Source organism: Gorilla gorilla, chromosome 16 (assembly GCF_029281585.2).
Source record: "Gorilla gorilla gorilla isolate KB3781 chromosome 16, NHGRI_mGorGor1-v2.1_pri, whole genome shotgun sequence".
In the NCBI taxonomy this organism is placed as follows: domain Eukaryota; kingdom Metazoa; phylum Chordata; class Mammalia; order Primates; family Hominidae; genus Gorilla; species Gorilla gorilla.
Genome location: NC_073240.2, coordinates 35,287,107 through 35,304,859, shown reverse-complemented (window position 1 = coordinate 35,304,859; position 17,753 = coordinate 35,287,107). Strand labels below are relative to the sequence as shown.

At 36.4% G+C, this 17,753-nt stretch overlaps 1 long non-coding RNA gene across 3 annotated transcripts in view; it reads right to left on the bottom strand.

The window, feature by feature from the left end:
• The window catches only part of LOC129527033 (uncharacterized), a 117,968-nt gene extending 100,998 nt beyond the window's left edge, over positions 1-16,970 (bottom strand). For all 3 annotated transcript variants that reach the window (XR_008671866.2, XR_010130948.1, XR_010130949.1), the window contains exon 1: positions 16,725-16,970. This is a non-coding gene — a long non-coding RNA (uncharacterized lncRNA). The remainder of the gene's footprint in view (positions 1-16,724) is intronic.
• Between the last annotated feature and the right edge of the window lie 783 nt (positions 16,971-17,753).

Sequence of the window (17,753 nt, the reverse complement as noted above, 5' to 3'; positions counted from 1 at the left end):
AAAGACTCTTAATTATTTAGATGTAAAAGAAATAAAAAACTAGGGTTGATGCTTTCATTTTAATACTAATGAAAAACATGAGTGAGGAAGTTGTGTTTTCAATATTAACATTCCCATCGTTCCTTGAACCATTAAAAACAAATTATTAAATATTAATAAAAGTTGTCAACCTTTATGGTAGCAATAGTGTTCATTTTTGTGTTTGGTATTCAGTAGAACACTGTCTGAAATAGAAAAGAATTGAGTTTGTTCTCAAACTGCAATCATGTTATCTAGAATCTACTGCAAACAACCTATTATCTTTAATAAATGTATTCAACAAATACTGTTGGAGGAGCTATAATGTTCAAAACACTTAACTACATCTTATGCTGTACATAGGTTGAATATAGAAGGTATCACAATTAGTATAGATTCTATGAAATGTCCAGGTCTTAATTATTACAGATCCTGCTATAAAACATTTTATAGTCTAGGGGTAAGAAGACATGAACAAAAAAATCACATGCATTGAGAGGTAAATAAATTTTGAAATTTTTCTATTTAAAAAAATCTCAAATTTTATTTTAGAATCAGGGAATACATGTACAAGTTTGTTACACAGGTATATTGTGTAATGCTGAGGTTTGAGGTATGATTGGATCCCATTGCCCAAGTAGTGAGCATAGTACCCAACAGTTAGTTTTCAACCCTTGCCCCCCTTCCTCCCTTCTCCTTCTAGTAATCCCTAGTATCTATTGTTTCCATCTTTATGTCCATGAGTATCCAATGTTTAGCTCCCACTTATAAGTGAGAATATGCAATATTTGGTTTTCTGTTCTTGCCTTAATTTGTTTAGGATAATGTCTTCCAGCTGCAACCATGTTGCTGCAAAGGACATGATGTCATTCTTCCTTATGGCTGCATAGTATTCCATGGTGCATATATGCCATATTTTCTTTATCCAGTCCACTGTTGATGAACACCCAGGTTGTTTCCATGTCTTTGCTATTGTGAATAGTATGGTGATGAACATATGAGTGTATGTGACGCTTCTTAAAAGAAGACATTCGTTTGGCCAATAAACATATGAAAAAAAGTTCATCACTGATAGTTAGAGAAATGCAAAACAAAACCACAATGAGATACCATCTAATGCCAGTCAGAATGGCGATTACTAAAAAATCCAGAAACAACAGATGCTGGAGAGGTTGCAGAGAAAAAGGAACATTTTCACACTGTTGGTGGGAGTGTAAATTCGTTCAACCATTATGGAAGACAGTGTGGCAATTTCTAAAAGATTTAGAGGCAGAAATACCATTTGACCCAGCAATTTGGGTCAAATGGTACCTCTTTGGGTATATAATCATTGCTGGGTATATACCTAAAGGAATATAAATCATTCTATTATAAAAATACATGCACATGTATGTTCACTGTAGCACTATTCATAATTGCAAAGACATGGAATCAACATACACGGCCATCAATGATAGACTAGATAAAGACAATGTGGTACATATACACCATGGAATACTATGCAGCCATAAAAAGAAACTAGATCATGTCCTTTGCAGGGACATGGATGGAGCCAGAAGCTGTTATCCTCAGCAAACTAAATGGGGAACACAAAACCAAGCACCAAATGTTCTCACTTACAAGAAGGAGCTGAATGATGAGAACACATAGACACATGGTGGGGAACAACATACATTGGGGCCTGTTGGAGAGAGGCAGCGGAAGGGAGAGCATCAAGAAGAAGAGCTAATGGATGTTGGGCTTGATACCTAGATGATGGGTTGGTCTGTGCTGCAAACCACCACGGCACACCTATGTAACAAACCTGCACTTCCTGCAAGTGTACCCCAGAACTTAAAAGCTGAAGAAAAATAATGTGGAAATGTTTAAATGAAATGCATGTGTAAAGTAAAATGTTAAGATGCTAAAACAACATCTTCTTTCCCGTCCTGAGCAAATTTGTTCATCATGCTCTTCAGATTATCCTACACTTTTGGAACCACTCCTTTCACACAAATCCTACATTGGTTACTTAGAAAAGCAAGATAATCTCCCTAACCTGCACCTTCCTATTTACTCGGCACCCAACAATGTGCACTTATTTATCCTTTTCCTTGAGCCCTAATATAAATATTTACAAAAGCTGTAGCTGTGTGTCAATCACGCTGTCAATCGGATGAATCTCACGGGTGCTCTTTTGATGTCAACATAACCAAATAACAAGACCACAGGGCCAGCGGAGGTATCACAAGCATCTCAGCTGTCAGCAAGACGCCTGCTCTGCCTCACCATCACAGTTTTCCTTGTGTTTCGGGATGCTCACCCAGCAGAAAAAGCACTCCGTCTACGTCAACTGTGGCTGAAACTCGTTCAAACTGCTGACTCTGATCATAGAGGCAGATGTAGAGCTCTTAATTTCATCTTTCAAGAATCTGCTTGCTAATATCTAAATTAGATGTTAAATATGTTAAGTATCTTTTTACTACATATCCTGGCCAAATCAATGTTATCTGCCTTAGTTAAGAAATTCCTAAAGATCAGGGATTTGTCAAAATAACCTTAGATGATTCATTTGGAAAATAAAAATTTAGAATTTTAATTTCATTTGTTTATTAATATAGACTATGAGGGAGGGAGGTATGTTCTCTACATTAATTTTTTTATTTTTTTCTTTGAACTGCTAAAAATAAGTTTTTCAACATCAACAAAAATGCCAATACTTTTTGTAACAACAATGTCTGTAAACTTTAACACAGTATTTGCCACAACACTATAATTAAACTAGTACTCTCTAAATGATATAATATTAAAATGGAAGTACACAGGAAGGGGAGGTAATCTAAAAATGAGGATTCTGGAGGTCAGTAATATTTCTATACCTAAGCTGACTTTGGGGAGGGAAAGATTAGTATGAAGTTTTTCTTTAGGCAAATATCAAAATGACTTTTTTAAAAGTGAGATAATTTATGTGACTCTGTGGCATAAAATATTTTATAAAGGTAAGAAATTATGGTTATTGTTAAATAGTACAGCTCAACATATTAGATAAAGTTGAGTAATACTATAATATATGAGATGAAATTGAAACTTACCAAGCGCAGGTAAGAAATACAAAGGAAAAATACTAATTTTAAAACTAGATACACCCTTGCCAAAGAAATTAAGCCTTCTTATCCTTGGAAGAAGACAAAATATCAAGTCAAACTCTACCATTCAAATAAAGCAGAAAAAAGGATAAAACCTAAAGCAAACCAATAAATATTGAATAAAAGCCAAAAGAAACGAAAGAAGCTCTGGTTTAATTTAGTCAAAGGAAGACATTTACTTCCTCTTCCTCTCATACTTTATTATTATGGAAGTAAAGAAATAATTATGTTTTAAACTCACAAACACAGAAATAAGGAATGCACTAACAGCAAAGAGAAAATTGTAACAGGTTTCATAAAGACAGGATGCGGAACAGTGGTGCCCAGTCAAGCAGGTAGAGAAAGCCCAGAATGCTCATGGAATGGGTTGCAGCCAAGGAGGGGTGAGTGTTCAACACGCAGGATGCAGGGGCAGGGGAGGGAAGGGCAGGGTTAGCACCTCATTCACCAAGTATACTCGCAAGCTATGACCCATAGTAGGCAAGCCAGAAAATAAAGGTGTAAGTAAGCATTTTATTGAAAGCAACTGAAGCAAATCAGATACCCTAGAAGAAGTCAACGTATTATAATCAAACATGCAAAGGTAAGAAGGGGATCTAAGAAGGCAAGTGTTTTTCTTTTCATCCATCCAAAAGCAATCAACAAATCATGGCTAAAATAGATATACCAAGAAATAGCAATAAAAACATCTATTTAATAATATGAAGATATAACAAAATGATCCCGAAACAGAAAGCTACAGTTTGTTGCCTATTGGGTTAGGATAAGGTAAGTCAAGGGAATTGTTGCTTTCCATGACAAGCCCTTTCATGCTATTTCATTTTTTGAAGTGCATGGCTTATATGAAATTAATAAAAATACAAAATAAAAATTATGGACCCATATACACTTTTTTAAAGAAATAAAATTTGTTCCCTAAATTTCAAGATGTATCAACAGTTAATGGCTGAGCCAAACTTCCATTCAATAAGTATTCATTCTTTTGTGATAATAAAAACACTATATATAGAATAAGCATCCATAGAGTGGCAGAACTATTATAAATTTATTCTTATTTTAATTTAATCTTAGCAGACATCTGTGGTTCATCCATAAAGACAGTGACTTTTGATCTTGTCAAGTTTCTTCAGTAAATAAAATTAACTCTCCTTCTTTCCTTCCTTGCTAGGCTGAGATGTGATCATAGAGAAGAGAAATATACTTTGAATAAGCCATCAATAAATGATACTATTTCACTCATAGCCAAAACACATGGGTCTAGGAATAAAAGGGTGAGAGTCAGAGTGGTCACTCTATTATAATTAATGCCCCATCAGCAGAATTGTGCATTGTAATCCCATAATCAGGGGCTTTGCTGGTTTAGGAGTTCTTAATCCCTATGGGAGAAATGCTACCACCAGAAGACATAGAGCTTTTAATTAATTGCAAGTTGAGACTATCATTTTGCTATTTTGTCTTCCTCCTATGTTACTAAACCAATAGTCATAGTTAACATGTGTTACTATACTAGATGGGTTGGTTGATCCTGGTTATCAAGAAATAACTGAGTTGCTGCTACACAGTGAAGTCAGGAAAGACTATTTCTGTAACCAGGAGTTTCACAGGAATACCTCTGATTACATCCATGTTCAAAAGTAAAAGGTAACGAAAAACTAAAACAATTCAATAAAGCCAGGAACACTGAGAAATCTTCAAGAATAAAAGTTGAGTTATCCAACCAAGCAAAAATTCTTACTCTCTGAGACACTGAAAGCGTGAAATTGGTTATGAAAGAAGAAAGTGATAGCTATCAACATGACCTTTAACCAATTATAAAAACCAAGGCACTATTAAAAACAAGCCTCGTATTAGAGTTATGAATATACATACATATTTTAACCAATTACTTGTTTTTCCCTTTGACATTCTTCTATTTTATATCACTCTATTTTAAGATTTAGTTTACAAGTCACTAGTCCTGAGTAACCACATTCAGATCTGCTAAACCATCTAAAGAGAGAGACGCTGAACTTTGAGATGCATGTGGTGACTGATAGGGTGCTGGACCTCTCCTGTTTTGTAGTGGAAGAAAGAGAGTATTTTCAATTGTACAACTGACAGTTGCCTCATACAATTGTTGATGTAATTAAACATCAACATGCAATTGTTGATGTAATTAAACATCAACATGCAATTGTTGATGTAATTAAACATCAACATGCAATTGTTGATGTAATTAAACATCAACATGCAATTGTTGATGTAATTAAACATCAACATGCAATTGTTGATGTAAAGCAATTAAATATGAACAGAAATATGAGAATGGAAGCTTAGTTACAATATGGTTGGGTCACACTAGTCCTTTACTGCCCTGATCTCAGATCTAATACTTGCATTTCCACCCTGCAAGCAACATTTCCTAGGCTTCCTTACAAGCTGGCTTCTAGGTAGGTGTAGCCAGTGAGAGACTCTGAGAGGATTTTGGAGTGCTACAGCATGTGAGAAGCTAGCATGTATATAAAGGTATATAGTTCTATTTTTCTCATTTTCTAGGGTGCATCTAGGTAGTGGCTGCTTTCTCCATGGTTCCAGTTCCTATAGCATTGGCTCTATCTTGGCATTCCTTCCTGATTTCCATCTGGCAGCACGCAATATGAGCCCAGGTTCCTCAGAAGGGCCCTTGGCTCTGCTATTGCTGTCTCTTCTCTTTGTTCTGCCAGTTCTAGTGTTAGAGAGAAATGAAAGTATTAGGAATATAGAGATCCTCGTCTCTGCGAACCACTTTTGTTCTGGGTCTCACGGCTTTTAATTTTAAAATCAGCCAACAAGTGAGTACCTTGTGTTTGACACTGTGAGGATAGAAAACAATAATCCAGTCTCTGTAAAGTCTGGCTAAAGGAATGTCACTCCTTTCTAAAATTTATCAAAGACACTTTCATTTACATAAAGTTTTCTGAGGTCATGTAAGCACCAAAAAATGAAGAGAAACACGGGTATGGAGGATATCAGCATTTCAGACAAAATTAGCTCAGATTATGTTGTTAGCACAGCCATTCATCACAGGAAATGTGTAAAAAAGAAATGAATAGCTACTTAGAATACATTAACATATATTTGTATTTCAAGAATCCAAAAACTAGCTTGCTACCACAAAGAGGCTATTCTACTACATTTACAATATACATTAAATATTTAGGTTGAGGAGAAGTAATTACAAGTTCTCAGTTTATCAGACTGTATTAGATGCTTTTCATTTGATTATGAAAGAAATAATAAATGTTCTGAACATATCTTAGAAAATTTAAAGTCCTGATTTACACCATAGAAATCATTACTAACATTATACCACTAACATAAGCTAGAATATAGCTCATGAGGGTAGGAGCATTGTTTGTTTTGTTCAAATCCGTATCTTCAGCAACTAGAAGAAGGTGTAGCATGTAGTAGAAACATAAACATGCCTGCATGAATAAATGTCTGAATGCAAGAGCTAATGATAAGTAAATGAATGAAAAAGTTGAATATGCAAGAAAAGCATCACTAACTTACATCTAAAACACTATTCTGAGACAAAGTTTTAAGAGTTTATGCTTTGGGCAAATGACCTGAATAGCCATTTCTCAAGAGAAGACATTCAAATAGCCAATAGGCATATAAAGAAATCTTCAACATAACTAATAATCTGAGAAATCAAAGTTAAACCACAATGAAATATCACCCCACACCTGTTAAAATGGCTGCTATAAAAAATATAAAAGATGAATGTTGGCTGTCATAAAGGATGTGGAGAAAGGAAAGCATTGTGGATTGCTAGTGGGAATGTAAATTAGTATGGTCATTATGTAAAACTGTATGGAAGTTCCTCAAAAAATCAAATATAGAACTACCATATGACCCAGCAATCTCACTTCTGGTATATATCCCAAAAATATGAAATCGGTATGTCAAGGAGATATCTACACTCTTATGTTCTTTGCAGCACTGTTTATAATAGCCAAGATATAGAATCAACACAAATATCCAGTAATGGATACATGAATAAAGGCAAATATTGTATATATACACAATGGAATACTACTTAGCCTTTAAAAAGAAGGAAATCCTGTCATTTGCAACAACATGAATGAACCCAGAGGACATTATGTTAAGTGAAATAAGCCAGGCACAATAACACAAACACTGCATAATCCATGTGGAGTGTGAAAAAGACAGCCTCATAGAAACAAGGAGTAAATTGGTAGTTACCAGAAGCTAGAGGTTGAGGATTGAAGAAATATTTGGTCAGAGGACACAAAATTTCAGTTAGATAAGAAGAATAAGTTCAAGATATCTATTGTAATCATGACGACTATAGTTAATAACAATATCTGGCCAGGCGCAGAGGTGGCTTATGGCTGTAATCCCAGCACTTTGGGAGGCCAAAACAGATGGATTACTTGATGTCAGGAGTTCAAGACCAGCCTGGCCAACATGGTGAAACCCCGTCTCTACTAAAAATACAAAAATTAGCCAGGTGTGGTGGGATGCACCTGTAGTACCAGCTACTCGGGAAGCTGAGGCAGGAGAATTGCTTAACCTGGAAAGTGGAGGTTGCAATGAGCCCAGATCGCACCACCACACTCCATCATTGGGGACTGAGTGAAACTCCGTCATAAAAAATAAAATAAAATAAAATCACAATATCTTGTATGATTGACAATTGCTAACAGAGTAAACTTTAAGTGTTCTTACCATGAAAAAAATTAGTATTTTAGGTAATGTATATTTTAAATATCTTTAAATATCAAAACATCATGATGTGCATCATAAATTTATACAACATTTACTTCTCAGTTAAAAAAGATGAGTAAATAAATCATTTTAAATGTCCATCACAGGAAACACCTTTAGAGTAACTCTGTGGTTTTGCTTTATTCACAGAGCTTTTTGTTAGAACTGTGGAAAGGAATTACAACATAGAGTGCTAGAAGCACAAGTGGCCTAATAATAATTTTTATTTTTACTATAAGTACTGGCATATCTGACACATCTGTCCTATTGTTGAGTATGACACCTTAGGAATAAATGTGACTGGAAGTCATTCATTTTGAGGTGACTCTTAAGAGTCTTAGGGTCCTGAAATCAAGAACCAGGCGGATCTATCTACTCTGACACTAAAAAACAGATCCTAAAATAAATTTCACGAAAAAAAATTAGATACCAAAGATTTCTAGTTGGGGAACTTTTGAGGTTGTCATCAATATGTCCATATTCAAATGGAGATCAATGAAGACCAAATAAAAGAATTGTGGGCTACCTTGAAGATAAATCATGACTCAAGCTTTTGAGGAACTAAGGTGACCTTCACAGTCAGTGGAAAGAATCACAATATGTAAAGTTCTTTCGATAAAAGTATACTGACTTTGGGCTGGGCACAGTGGCTGATGCCTGTAATCCCAACACTTTGGGAGGCTGAGGTGGGCGGATCACCTGAGTTCGAGACCAGCCTGGCCAACATGGCGAAACCCCATCTCTGCTAAAAAAATAAAAATAAAAATTAGCCGGGCGTGGTGGTGCCTGGCTGAGGCACGAGAATCGCTTGAACCTGGGAGGTGGGGATTGCAGTGACCCGAGATTGCACCACTGTATTCCAGCCTGGGCAACAAGGTAAGACTCTGTCTCAAAACAAACAAACAAACAACAACAACAACAATATATACATATATATGTGTATATATGTGTATATATATGTGTATATATATGTGTATATATATATATACTGACTGAATAACCTTGTCTAATGTTACTGCTATGGTTTGAATATGGTTTGTCCTCACCACAACTCACACTGAGGCTTGGCCCCCAATGTGGCAAATGTTGGGAGGTGGTGCCTTTAAGAAGTGATTAAGTCTTTAAAAGGAATTAATACCTTTTTCTGGAGACTGGTTTAATTTAGCAGGAATAGATTAGTTCCCCAAAAATAGGTTGTTATAAAGTGAGGTTGCGTCTTGTGTGTTTTGCCCTTTTGTGAAAGCGCCTAGCTCCCCTTCTATTACTCCGCTGTGTTTCATTTGACTCAGCATGAGGCCCTTACTAGAAGCTATCAGATGCAGCTGCCCAAGCTTAAACTTCCCAGCCTATAGTAGGAACTCACTATCCTATCTCACTATAGGATAGTGAGCCAAATACACCTCTTTTGTTTATAAATTACCCAGTCTCAAGTATTCTGTTATAGCAACACAAATGAACTAAAACAGGTACACATAATTTTTATTAAAAATTTAAAGCCCTTTACATTGTTTGTATAGTGGAAAGTCAGCATGTATTTTTACCTCAATGTTTTGCTAGTGTTTTCTGTATTTCTTAGGGAATAAAGCTAAGTTTAGCAGGGGGGAAAAAAAGATTTTATTCCTTTCCAAAATTCTCACAACGGAAAAAATTAATGCTAAATAACTGTGTGTTTTTAGTTCCAATTATCTGGAAAAATTATTTTCATTTTCTGCCTCACCTTGATACATTATAAATACTATTTAAGATCAGACCTATTGAGCAGCCAGACCAATATTATTTTTTATGATGTTATCAAAGGGCTTTTTGAGTAAATGTACAGTTCTAATTTGATAAATTAGAAAGCATTAAATTACTCTTAAACATATTAACTTTTCTTATTAACCTTTATAAATTAATTATCCATAAATTTCCTTAAAAGTAAGTTTTCTCTTTTTTTTTATTTCTTTTTTCTTTTTGAGACAGACTCTAGCTCTGTCACCCAGGTTGGAGTGCAGTGGCGCGATCTCGGCTCACTGCAACCTCCACCTCCCAGGTTTAAGCAATTCTCCTGCCTCAGCCTCTGGAGTAGCTGGGACTACAGGCCCTACCACCATGCCCGGCTAATTTTTGTACTTTTAGTAGAGGCAGGGTTTTGCCATGTTGGCCGGGCTGGTCACCAACTCCTGACCTCAGGTGAGCCAGCTGCCTCGGCCTCCCAAAGTGCTGGAATTACAGACCTGAGCCACCATGCCTGGCCTAAAAGTAAGATTTCAATATGTGCTGTATCATAGAATAAAAGCTATTAATATTTAAAAGTTAACAACACACTGTGTAACACAAAGTTTCCTTTTATTCCCCCCAAATGCATTGTTTTGAATATTTAAGTGTTACCACTGGTGCAATATTCTGAAACCTAATAAACAAGGCCCAGCCACTTCTACCTACACACTTCACAATTTCTTGATCTTCAATAACATTTTCTCAGAAATTTTCCTCTCCCAGTTATGACAAATTTTAAAAATCCAGAAAGACCTCAAAAATGATATCTTTTGAATAATAGTATATGTATATCACTGTTTAGCAAGTAGCAAAATAATGTAAAGTAAAGTTATAGGATAATTCTGGATTCCCCATCAAGGATTATACAGCAAAACAGTTACCAAAATGGGAGATGAATTGATCCAAATTAGCTACATTGAAAAACTATTTTTTTCTGTTTCTTATTTTTTTCCCAATGCAAAAAAAAATGCATTGCTACAGATTGAATATTTATGTCTCCCCAATATTCATTTGTTGAAGCCCTAATCCCCAAACTGATGGACTTAAAGGAGGATTTAGGGAAGTAATTAGGGTTAGATTAGGTCATGAGAGTGTGTCCCTCATGATGGGAGTAATGTCCTTATAAAAAGAGGAAGAAATTAGACATCAATCTATCGTGCCCATGTTAGGATACAGCAAGAAGGCAGCCTTCTGCAAACCAGGAAGAAGGCCCTCACTACAGACTAAACATGTCAGCACCCTGTTCTTGGACTGCCCTGCTTCCAAAACTGTGAGAAATAAACATTTGTTGTTTTAAGTCACCCAGTCAATGATACTTTGTTATAGCAGGCCAAGTAGTCTAAGGCATGCATTTTTATTGGAAAGAATTGAAACATACAAATACAGATTAGAAATTATAGCTTTAAAAAAAAGCTCTCACCCTCAGGAGATAAAAATGGTTAAAATTAGCTGGTAAATTCTTCGGTGTTCCTTTTATGCATAAATATATGCATGCTTATTATATAAAGAGGATCATATTATACATGTGATTTTAAATGTAAGTACTGTCATTTAATTTACATTTAATTTATCATTACAAAATGATAGAATGTTAATAACATTTCTCTGTCACTTATTTAAGCCCTCTTCTGTTATTGAAAAATTACATCTCTGTTTTCCACAATTCTACATAAATATACATGTTTATAAATATTTATTCACAGTTGATTTTTCCCCTTACAATTTCTTGAAACAGAATTGCTGGATGAGATGATGCCAATATGTGTAAGCCATTTGATACATAGGCAAAACTGTCTTACAAAAATGTCTTGCCTCTTTACATCCCAATCAGCAGTGTTGGAGAACTTATTTCTCCCCCTACTTTCTTTAGCGCTGAGTATATTATTTAAATGTTGACATCAAAATCAAGTGGCATTTATCCTAGGAATGCAACGTTGGTTCATTCATAAACCAATCAATGTAATTCATCATATTAACAAATTTTAAAAACATATGATCACCTCAGATACAGAGAAAGCATTTGAAAAAATCCCAAATCTATTCATAATAAAAACTCTAAGCAAACTAAGAATCTCATAAAAGGCTCATATGAGACCACATATATGACATTGCAGCTAGAGATTAAAAACTAAATGATTTCCCCTTAAAATCAAAAGTCAGACAAAAATGTCAACTCTAAACACTTCTATTCAACATTTAGTTGATGTTCTAAATAGTTCAAAATAACAAGAAAAATTAATAAATGCTATTCAGAGTAGACAGCAAATGCAAAACTGTATTTACAGACAATATGATTGTCTACATAGAAAATCCTATAGAATCTAAAAAGGAGACATTAAAACTAATTAGAAACTTTAGCAATTTTGTAGGATCAACATAAACACATTAGTCATATTTCTATACACTACTAATGAACATTGGAAATTGAAATAAAATAATTGTACCATTTGCAATAGCCTCAAAAAAAAAAAAAAGAGAAACACTTATGGATAAATGTAACAAAAGATGTGCCAGACCTGCGGACTGAAAACTTCAAAACATTGCTAAGAAAGAATGATGAAAACCCTAGTAAATGGAGAAGCATTTATAGATTGAAAGACCCAATATTGGCTGGGCACGGTGGCTCACGCCTGTAATCCCAGCACTTTGGGAGGCCGAGGTGGGCGGATCACGAGGTCAGGAGATCGAGACCATCCTGCCTAACACGGTGAAACCCTGTCTCTACTAAAAATACGAAAAATTAGCCGGGCGTGGCGGCGGGTGCCTGTAGTCCCAGCTACTCGGGAGGCTGAGGCAGGAGAATGGCGTGAACCCGGGAGGCAGAGTTTGCAGTGAGCCGAGATTGCGCCACTGCACTCCAGCCTGGGTGACAGAGCGAGACTCCGTCTCAAAAAAAAGAAAAAATAAAACAAAAGACCCAATATTATTAAGAGATCAATTCTCCCCCAAGCAATGAAATAATCAAATGTAAAAGCAAATGAACTTCAATCCTTAATTCTCATTGTATATAACACATAATTTGAAAGGGATTTTTGACATAAATATTATAAAGAAGAAAAATTTCCAGAATAAGATATCGGAGAAATAACCAACATGGAGAAACTCTGTCTCTACTAAAAATATAAAATTAGCTGGGCGTGGTGGCACATGCCTGTAATCCCAGCTACTCAGGAAGGCTGAGGCAGAAGAATCGCTTGAACCCGGGAGGCAGAGATTGCGGTGAGCCGAGATCGCGCCACTGCACTTCATTCAGCCTGAGCAACAAGAGCGAAACTCGGTCTCAAAAAAAAGATTAAAAAAAAAAAAGATATAGGAGAAATATTTATGATCATTGGTATGGTAAAAATTCTTAATCACGATATGAAAAACACAACACATACACAAAGTGAAAAGGCAAGCCACAAACCTAGAGAAATGGTTTTTTAAACATATATTTAATGTATATAAAAACCTTTCAATAATCAATAAAAACCTCATTAAAAACTCAAAGAGGCACTCTCAAAAAGATGTACAGGTAGCAAAAAAGCAAAGCGAGCAAGGAAGGGAGAGCAGGAGGGAAGCTGATCAGAGAGGTCACTGGGAACCAAGTACTGCAGGACTTATTAGGCCATCCTAAGGCTTTCAAGTTTATTCTGAGAAATACAAAAACCTTGGGGCCAGGATTGGGGTGGTTCATGCCTGTAATCCCAGCACTTTGGGAGGCCAAGGCAGGTGCATCACAAGGTCAGGAGTTCGAGACCAGCCTGACCAACATGGCGAAACCCTGTCTCTACTAAAAATACAAAAATTAGCCAGGCATGGTGGCGGGCGCCTGTAATCCCAGCTACTCAGGAGGCTGAGGCAGAAGAATCGCTTGAACCCAGGAGGCAGAGGTTGTGGTGGGCCGAGATCATACCACTGCACTCCAGCCTGGATGACAAAGCGAGACTCTGTCAAAAAAAAAAAAAAAAGAAAAGAAAAGAAAGAAAAGAAGGAAGGAAGGAAGGAACTGACTTTGAATTATTGTAGTAGAGGGTGATGGACCTGACACAGATTTCCGGTTAGGAAAGGAAGAAAGGAAGGCAGGCAGGCAGGCAGGCAGGCATGCAGGAAGAAAATGACTTTGAATCATTGTAGCAGAGGGTGATGGACCTGAAACAGATTTCCGCTTTGTTAGGAACAGATTATGCAGGGCAGGGGGAGGAGCAGAGAAGCAAGGGTGGAAGTAGGGAGAGCTGTTGGAATTAATGATGGAATCTCAGCAAAAGATTCAGAAATCCCAGAGGGAGATGATAGTGTAACACACCCGGGTGAAAGATGGCTGCATTTTGAATGTATTTAGAAGATCTGTGCAGATGGGCTGAATGCAGATTAATGTGGAATGTGGATAAGGTGAAAAGTCAAGATTGAAGACAAGATTTTGAGTCTGGGGAACAGAAAGCTGGAATTAGCATTAAAATGTGTTAATGACTGAGATCAAGGGTTTAGGAGAGAAGATCAGTTTTGTTTTGAACATCTGAAGTTTCAGATATTTATAGACATTGAGCTGAATATGCCAAGTAAGCAGTTGGATATACAAGCCTGAAATTTGTGAAAGACTGGGTTCATAAAATAAATATGTTAATCGATATCATATTGATGTATTTAAAGGCATAAGTCTGAATGATATCCTCAAGATTGCAAAGAGTACGTCAGTGGTTTTCAGCTGAAGGCAATTATTTCTCCCCAGGGGACAGCTGGCAATGTCTGAGGACATTTTTGGTTGTCACAGTTGGGGAATGAATTACTAGTGGCATCTAATAGGTAGAGGCTATTAGAGACCAGGGATACTGCTGAACATCCTACAATGCACAGGATAGCCCCACATATAAAGAATTGTCTGACCCAAAATGTCAGCAGAGCCATGGTTTAGAAAGCCTGCTTCAAAGGGTTTCTAAGAGAAGAGAACAGAACCAGAGCCTGGGCCCTCAGGTGTACCAATATTAAAGATGGCGGACAGAAGGGGAGAAATTAACAATGCAGGTTAGGAAAGATGACCAGTGAGAAAGAATCACAACCAAGAGAATGTGGAATCCGTGCAGCCACGAGAAGAAATGTACCAAACAACAGGGAGAAATAAAAAGTGTCAAATGCTGCTGCTAGACCAAATAAAAAGATACTCAAGTAACCACCACTGGGCTTAGCAATGCAGAGGTCACTGGTGACATTAAACAAAGAAGTTTCGGTAGAGCAGTGTGAGGTGAAAGCAACTTCCGAATGTTCGGCAACATACGATACATTTTCTGATCTGGTTATTGCCAACCTTTGAATTCAAAATTAAACTAAAAATCATATATGGCTATAACCGTAGCATAGTGAATCAGCTACTCTCTGACATCCTAAGCAAATAGTTAATTTTAAGTGGGATGACTTTTTCCTGCTTTATTCCTCCCACTCCCCAGTTTACAACTTGTTAAATCGACTGGAATAAAATTAATATCTACCCAGAGACACAGGACTTTTTACTCAGATGAATATTTTTCAAATAATTCTTTTGATACCAATTTTTTTAATCTTCAAACTTAAAAAAAGACAATCTCAAATAAAATTATACTATATTTTGAATAGATGAACACTAAACTATTTTTTATATATACTTTAAGTTCTAGGGTACATGTGCACAACGTGCAGATTTGTTACATATGTATACATGTGCCATGTTGGTTAGCTGCACCTATTAACTCGTCATTTACATTAGGTATTTCTCCTAATGCTATCCCTCCCCCATCCCCTCACCCCACCACAGGCCCCGGTGGATGAACACTAAACTTTTTAACTATCAGGATTGTCCATTTTATATCCTTACTTTTAGTGGCTTAAATAAATCTCATTTTCTTTTATGGCAGTACATGTTTCTCACCTCTGTTCACAGAGTTTCTAATCTGTCTCTGATTTAATATGTCTCATAGTTTCTAATATGCCTCTGCTTTAAAGTACTTCCTAAAAATTTTATCCACACTACAGACTACAACTTGTCCATCTGGGAAGACATTATCTAAATACATTTATGATTGTAAATTCTCTTTTAGGACCTTTATACTAACCCCACACCCCGCCATTGGTAAGAAATCATATTTGAGAAAAATGTGGGAAAGCTAGCATTTGATTTGATGGCATTAATCACTGATATACAGATGTGCTAATTATTGACTTCAGCAGAACTTTTAACACAACTACTTTAATGAGTTTTTGAAGGGGAAAATGTTGGTTATATACTTTCTGAAAAAAATAGTCAAGCACGGTAGCTCACACCTATAATCCCAGCACTTTGTGAGGCCGTGGCGGGTGGATCACTTGAGGTCAGGAGTTCAAGACCAATCTCGCCAATATGGTGAAACCCCATCTCTACTAAAGGAAAAAAAATACAAAAATTAGCCGGGTGTGGTGGCATGTGCCTATGACTCAGGAGGCTGAGGCATGAGAATCACCTGAACCCAGGAGAAGGAAGGTGCAGTGAGCCAAGATCGCACTACTGCACTTCGGCCTGAGCCACAGAGTGAGACTCCGTCTCAAAATGAATAAATAAAGAAATAAAATAAAAATAAAAACTGTTTTTTTAAATTTAGGCAGAACTGTCTTTTGTCAGTATATAGATATGTGTGTATCTTCATTGGACTCAGTGGGGACAAAAGTTTTACTTCAAGTGCATATAATTTCATATTATCTTTAAATTTTGTCTTCAAATTGTATTATGTTTATAATTCAAGTTTTTTTCAAAATCAATGTCACAAACAGAATAAATGTTAGAAAAATACTTTCATTTTTCTTGATGAAAGAAACATAAGACATATTACCTTTTATTTATTTTATCTGTGTGATGCTTTCCTTAAGAAAGGCATCTGTTTTGGAAATAAACAGAATTAATGTTAACCCATAACCCTGAAACTTAATAATTATAGAAACTAGAGTAGATTCTTTTACTTATCTGTGCTGCAGTTTTCTCACATAAAATGAGGAAAACACACTTATTTCATAGGGTTGGCAAAAGGGAAAATACTGAACTAATTTTAGGCTAAAAGTTTCATAAATTAGGTACACAAAATTAATACCTACTGATTTGGTTTGGCTCTGTGTCCCTGTCCAAATCTCATCTCCAATTGTAATCCCCACGTGTCAGAGGAGGGACCTGATGGGAGGTGATTGGATCATGGGGGTTCTCCTGATAGTGTTCCCTCAGGCTGTTCTCGCGATAGTGGGTGAGTTCTCATGGGATCTGATGGTTTTATAAGTCGCGGTCTCCCCTGCTCTTCCCTCTCATTCCTGACGCCATGCGAAGAAGGTCCTTGCTTCCCCTTTTGCCTTCTGCCATGATTGTAAGTTTCTTAAAGCCTCCCCAGCCATGCAGAACTGTGAGTCAATTAAACCTCTTTCCTTTATAAATGGCCCAGTCTCGGGTATTTCTTTATAGCAGTGTGAAAATGGACTAATACACGTATTGTTCACTTTTGAATGAAAAAACACAGTCATCTTGGAGAGTAGAGGGTTTCTCTTTTCTGTTACTCAACTGCAGTATATGGCTGCTGCCACTGGATGGCAACCAAAGACACAGAAAGACCAGGAATGCCTGAGCAACAGCCTACAGAGCTTCAGCATTTCCAAAGAAATTCTAACACATCAGACGAAAAACAAAATGCATTCAGTAGGTAAAAAAATATATAGTCTGTGAATTAAGTGGCAATTGTTTAACTAAAATATATTATCCTTCAACAAGTCATATTTTAATATGTTTTGAGAAAAAATATCTAAAGTAGTAATGGTCTCGTTCTTATTCATCAGGACTAGCTCAGAGTATAATAAAGTTTTAAATGTTCAGCTTCCAAGGTATTTCTTTGATGGAACCTTCACTTAAAGAAAGAAGAGGTGAAGAACAGTGGAAGCTTATTGTTTGTAGTAGATTATTGAGGTGAGGTTGCTGAGATTATAAGTCACAAGTTTTGGAAATAGGTAGAATTAATTTTAACCTACAGACTTTAAACTTAAGAATGCACTCACGCCGGATGCGGTGGCTCACGCCTGTAATCCCAGCACTTTGGGAGGCCGAGGCAGGTGGATCACGCGGTCAGGAGATCGAGACCATCCTGG